Below are 6919 nucleotides of genomic sequence, written 5' to 3' on the forward strand. Positions count from 1 at the left end.
CCTATCCCAAAGAAAGGCGACCCAACTGAATGTGGAAACTACAGAAATATAAATTAGATTAAGAATTTCTCTTTTTGTTTACATTTTATGTAAACAAAGATATTTTTATCAATATATCTAGTAGATTCAATGCAGCTATAGTGGACAATCTCATAATAAATTCATTGGATTGAATAGAAGCTCTTTATTTCCTTCCTCTCTAGGCACTCTTCCAATTAAGGCATTGATTGCTAAGCAAAAAAGTCAGTGGTTCAAATCCACAATGGGGAAAAGATATGGAAAAAATATGGCAGATTTGCTTCCATAAAGATTTATGGTCTTGGAAAGCCTATGAGGCAGTGCTACTCTGCCTTATAAGATAGCTATGAGTCAAAAGCAACTAAGAAACAGTGAGATTTATCCCCTGTGTAAAATATACTGACTGGTGGCCTGAATTCTTATGACCTTCTAGAATGTCCTTGCATTTCAGTTATCTATATTAAGTTGGAGTTTTGTCAAGTATATATCTGTAATAGGTGGCTTAGTGGTAAAGACTTACGCTGCCAAAGACCCATTTGTCCAAATTTACCAGTTTCTCCAAGGGAAAAAGATAGGTAATCTACTCTCCTGTGATTATAGCCTTTAAAACCAGCAGGAGGGTCAATTATGAGTTAGTTCTAACTCTAAAGTACATAAAAATTACATACATTTATAATTAGGCAATAAAGTTTAATACATTCATAGATCAAACCAAAAAATAAGCTGTAAAAATTAAGAGAGAACTAATTGAAAGTTTTGGGAGAAACCTGGTAAAGACAATATAAGCCAGAAAGTTCTATCTATATGAACTCAGAGTAAAGCATTTTAGGTCTGAACACAACCAAATTCAGGACAAAGTAGAAAGTGACACAGGCCATGAGAAAGTAATATTTAAGTGTCTATTAGGTTTGGAGCAAAGACGTTAGAATTCCAACAACCAGTGGCAATTGAAGGTTTTATTTCCAAATTCTAATTAAACTGATTATACTTTCAATGATAAATCTGGAAACGGCTAAAATGGCATTTCTGCAAATAAAACCAATGAAATGTCTAATGTTGGAATGTGGAGAACAGTTATTTTAAAACCTTACATTTTCTATCTTCTTGTGCTTTGGCTTAGCCATAATTTACTGAGATTTCATGAAATTTACTAACTTCAAGAATTTAGTGAGTGTGATTTAATAAGTTGAACTGATTAGAGTTCCAAACTCAGCCTACTTTTGGTAGTCGGAACTCAAATTCTCACTTACCTACAATTTTCTCCAATGTAAAATAAGGAATAATAATACTTTTTATTCCCATGGAGATGTTGAAAGAATTAAATAAAACAATTTTTTCAAAACCACCTGACTCGTGGTAGTTACCCTTCTTTGCCGCGAGGCAATGCCCCCTTGGGTTTAATTAAAGCTTTGGCTCTTTGCCTGTCAGTGAACAAAAAACGTCGCGTCATAATTAATGGAAGAAGTCCAAGAAAAATTGAATGTCAAAACCATGCGCAGTGTAGAAATGAATGGCCTGGCGTCCTTTTCAAATTCTTCAGCTCATCTTTCCCCCTAAATTTAGATTTTTCACGTTGGTTGAAAAGTGGCAAGACACTGCCATCTAGAGGGTGAACGAAATAAAGCCAAACCGTCTCTATTTCACAATTCTTCCATCCAGCATTTTGAATTAACAAAAATAATAACTTATTGCACTAGGAAAGTTCACATTCAAGGGCCTCTCTCAATTATTGAGGAGCAATGACATTAGTTAGAGGACTAATATGTGCCTTATTCATGCCATGGACTTTTCAGTAACTTGCTATGCTGCTGAGAGCTAGACAGTGAATTAGGATGACAGAATTGATGGCTTTTAACTGGGTGTTGGAGAATAGTACTGAATATTCAATGGACTGCCAAAAGAATAAACAGATATATCTTGGAGAAGGTGCATTCATAATTCTCCTTAGAGACAAGGATGAAGCTCATCTCACATACTTTGGGCATGTTTCTAGGAGAGACTCTCCATTGGAGATGGACATCATGTGTGGGAAAGTAGAAGGTTGGTGAAAGACAGAAAGACCCTCAGCCAGGTGATTCACACAGTGACTGCAGCAACTGGGCTCAAGTAGTTAGAGATTGTGAGGATGGCACAGGATAGGACAAGGTTCAGATGTGTTGTTCATAGGGTCATTATGAATTGTATTTGTCTCAATGGCAAACAAGGAACTCTTGAAATATTATGCAAAATGGATGACCATGGAGGACATTATGCTGAGTGAAATATCTCAGTCACAAAAGGATGAATATTGCATAGGGCCACTGCTGTAAAACGGGACTGACATAGGGGTTGAGGGAAGACAGAGAAGGAGGGGAAGAATGACGTATACTGCATTGATACAGATACAGGAAAGAACCGTTTAAAAGGGATATATGATTGGGTATTATTGTAATTACAGGAGTCCAGAATGAAGGCTGCACAGTGGAGTAGACTTTGGGAGAGGAAATGCATAATAATGAGAGAGTTTTTCTTTTACTTTTCAAGGGGAAGAGTGAATTGAGGAGAGGGGTGGGCAGGAAGAAAAGTATAGCAATGAATGACTGAAAACCCTAAGTCTCTATAAACTTTCCTTAAAATTACCTAAAAATAAAAAAGAAATGCAAAGAAACCCCAACAATAATCATCATCTCAATATAATGTTTGATTTGCAACAGAGTTAACTTCCTATTCCACACTACAAAGCCACTGACAGACTAATGGAGGTGTCTAGTTCACCTCCACTACATACTTCACCGTCCACGCTAGAGACTTGCTGTTTTGTAGTCTTATCTTCCTCCATTCTATTAAACTCACTCACTCACTCACTCACTCATTGTCCTAAAGTAGAAACTATACAGCTGACCTTGCAGTGGGTTTATGAGACTGTAAATTGCACAGAATTTTTCATTTCTCGTCCATGGAGCAGCTGGTAAATTTGAACCATCAGAAAGACACAGGCTTTCATTTATCAGCACAAGTCCCTACAGAGCCCCTATCCCTACAACTTCCGGAAAGGCAGATATCTAACAAGTTTCCAGCTCAAAGATGATGAAAATAGTTTAAAAAAAAACAAAAACACCTCAGTTGCTAACTGAAAGAAAGTTTGGAAATTTAAGTTTACATAGCGGTAACTCAGAAGAAAGGCCAGGTCATCTACTCTGGAAAAAAAAGAAAACATGAAGTGATCTCTGAAATCCCCATGGAGCAAAGCTTTTCTCTGACACATAGGGTCGTCATGAATTGGAGTCAACTCAATGGCCACCGATATATAACTAGGTGGTATGACGCTTCTAGTCTGGGACAACATGTCAAAACTACTGACCAAATATTTTTTAGTTTTCTTTTGCTTTTTAAAAATTTTTTATTTATACTGATTTATTTACAAAGTTGGAGTACATTGTTTTTCACACAAGATCCTTCCCATTTCCTTCACCACCCCCCACCCATCAAATTGTGCAACCCTAAGACTAACACACCACTCTACCCCCGCCCATCCTCAGCCCTCTGCTTTCACCATCCCCCCACCTAGACCCTCATACTCACTCTATAATAATAGCTTTATATAGTATTTGTCATTGTGGGACTGAGTTAGTTCACTCACATAATGTTCTCGAGTCTCTCCCAAGTTAGGTAGTAATTTACAAAATCATTGCTTCTGCATGCTGCATAGTATTCAATTGTAAGAATGTACCACAACTTATCCATTACCACAGTAGTACCACATTAAGTACCATTAATACAACTAATCCATTCATTTGTGGTTGGACATCTGGGCTGTTTCCATATTCTTACTATGGTGAATAACACTGCTATGAACATTGGTGTACAAGTCTCCGTTTGAGCCTCAGTTCTCATTTTCTTGGAGTATGTTCCAAGCAATGAAATAGCTGGGTCATATGGAATTTCTATGTTCAGCTTTTTGAGGAAGCGCCAAACTACCTTCCAGAATGGTTGTACTATTTTACAATCCCACCAACAATGTATAAGAGTTCCTATCTCCAGCTTCCAAACCTACAATGGAGGGGGATGTACTGGACCCACTGGAGGTACTGGGGTATAAGGGACCACTTTTAGAAGAGAAAGCCCTTATCAAGGCAGCAGAGGACAGACTGTCTTCACCTGAATTTTCAGAGCTCTGTATTTGATTAGACTCTCAAATATAATCATTGTGACACTTGGAAGAAAGTACCGCTTCAGCTGGGAGAGATCTAAAAAGCTTCCAGCTTGAAATAAGTGGGGTTTTTTTTACAAGAAATGGCATTTCCATATTCTGCACTTTTATCAGGAAATATAAAAGACCACTTACAAAAGAAGGATGACTGTTTGAAACTCCTGTTACTTTTAAGTACAGAACTTCAAGCTTTACAGATATTACAAAACAAGAAATATAAAAACTCTCAATTTCGTAAGAATAGTGAAATTTATCAAGAAGTTCAAGCTTTCTGTGATACCCTTGCTGTACCCAAATCAACAACGTCTGACATTACACTTATGCTAAGCCAAGTAGAGTCAAGGGTGAAAGATATTCTTTCAAAAGTCCAGAAAAATCATGTAGGAAAACCACTGCTGAAAGTGGATTTAAATCCAGAACAGGTGGAACTGGAAAGAATCATTGATGCTCTTTCCTCTGAATATGAATGCCAATGGCAAATGTTAATGAAACATTTAGATATGATAGTGCAGTCCTTTGGCTGGTCTGACAGAGCAAAGATAAAAACAGATGACATGGAAAGAATTTACCAGCCCTAAGTGTTATGCTTTGTCACCTAAGATAACTAAGACATTGGCACATTTGCTTGATGTTTCTGAAGATCTGTCCAAAATCACGAGGACAAGTTGTGGTATGACCTGGAAGAAGATGGCACACGCCACTAATAAGGTGCTGATGGGATGAGTGCCTGACCAGGAAGGAAGGCCTAATGGAATTGAACCACCTCCCCCTGAAATGCCACCATGGCAAAAGATACAAGAAGGTGGTGAAAGAGGTGACTGGGGTGGTGAAGGGGTTTAGGGAGGGGGCAATGGAGATGGAGGAGGAGAAGGAGGAGGAGGAGGGTGGGTAGGACAAAAAGGAGGAGGTGGCAGAGGAGGAGGTTTCCAAGGTAGAGATTATGGTGGGAGGGGAGATCATTGTAGAAAGGGGGCTATGGAGGAAGAGGCAGCTATGGTGGAAGAGGTTATGGAGATCCATATGGACGGGGTGGTGGTGGTGAGGTTATAGAAAGTATTAAAACCTACAGAAATTAGGTAGTAGTGCTTACTTCTTGATAGATTAGGCATATGTTTTAAGCAACATCTGAATATCATCTTTTAAGTAAACACAGTAGACACCCTTAAATAGCATTCTTGTATTGGGTTGATATGTAAGAGTACTGTTTTATACTACTATTTGATCTCTTTAATAAAGTGATGCCCTCCTGCCCCCTATATTCTGGGTATCTACCTTTGAGCATGTTGTGTCTTTTAAAAAAAAAAAAAATTAGCAAAAACAATTTTTAAAAATGTAAACATTTATTACCATCAAACTTGGGGAAAGTATTTTATTGTCACAATTGACTTTAGATTGTTAACCTTTATTTTATTCAGATTTAAGGCACATAAGTGACCTCATATGTAATGGAAGGAAATACAGACCATTGTCTTAGCCATAAAAAAAGAAGAAGAAAAAAAAAAAAGAGTCCCTATCTCATCACATCCTCTCCAACATTTATTACTGGCTGTCCTGTTAAACTTTTTAACTGCTACTGGAGTGAGATGATATCTCATTGTGGTTTTGATTTGCATCTCTCTTATTGCCAGTAATTTGAAGCATTTTGTCATGTGTCTGTTAGCCATTTGAATATCTTCCTCTGTGAAAATTTTTCCCATGTCTTTTGCCCATTTTGTAATTGGGTTATCAGTCTTTTTCTTGTGGAAGTCCAGGAGTATTCTACAAGCTTTTTATTTTAAGACTCTTGTCTATGATGGTATTACCAAATATTTGTTCCCAGTTGGTAGGTTTTCTTTTCACCCTGTTGGGAAAAAGTTTTAATGTGCACAGGGATTTAATCTTTAAAAGGTCCTATTCATCAATTTTATCCTCTCCAGATTGTGCATTTCTGGCTATATTTGGCAATTTCTTTATACCGTAGACTAGGTCTTCTAAGCTTGATCTCAGTCTGTCCTTTAAGCACTTTACAGTTTGGAGCTTCACTCCTAGGTCTCTGATCCACCTTGAGTTGATTTTTGTGTATGAGGTGAGATGTGTATCCTGTTTCAGCTTTCTGCAGGTAGAAGTCCAGTTTTGCCAGCACCATTTGTTGAAGAGGTTATCTTTTCCCCATGTGATACCTTTGATTTCTTTGTTGAATATCAGTTGACCTTGGATACCTGAGTCTGTTTCTCAGTTCTCATTGGTATGTGCCTGTCACTGTACCAGTACCATGCTGTTTGGGTTACTACTGCTGTTTAGTAGGTTTTGAGGTCAGGGGAGTACTCTGCCTCCCACTTCATTTTTGTTTCTCAGAAGTGTTGAGCTGTTTAAAAGCAATTTAGGATTAGGTCTTATTTTCAAGGCAAGATTACAGAAAAAGAAATGCATATTAAAGTGGACAGTGGACTCGGGAGGAGCATTGTATAAAAAGAAAGATTTTTTTTTTTATAAAGAAAAAAATCAACTGTGGGGAGGGGTGGTCAGGGAGAAAAATGTGCAACAATGAATTAATGGGGAAAAATTAAATGGAAATAATATGCTGTATTATAATGTAAAAAATATATATGTTGCATTTAGAACAGGCATTTCACTGAAGACGACATTCAGATGGCTAACAAACACATGAAGAAATGCTCAAAATCCCTAGCCCTAAGAGAGATGCAAATTAAAACAACTATGAGATATCATTTC

At 37.5% G+C, this 6919-nt stretch overlaps 1 pseudogene; it reads left to right on the plus strand.

The window, feature by feature from the left end:
* Positions 1-5267, plus strand: part of LOC102859920 — a 26327-nt pseudogene extending 21060 nt beyond the window's left edge.
* Positions 5268-6919: the final 1652 nt, after the last annotated feature.

The sequence above is a fragment of the Elephantulus edwardii genome, unplaced genomic scaffold, assembly GCF_000299155.1.
Source record: "Elephantulus edwardii isolate Elephantulus edwardi_28Jun2011 unplaced genomic scaffold, EleEdw1.0 scaffold00240, whole genome shotgun sequence".
Classification (NCBI taxonomy): Eukaryota; Metazoa; Chordata; class Mammalia; order Macroscelidea; family Macroscelididae; genus Elephantulus; species Elephantulus edwardii.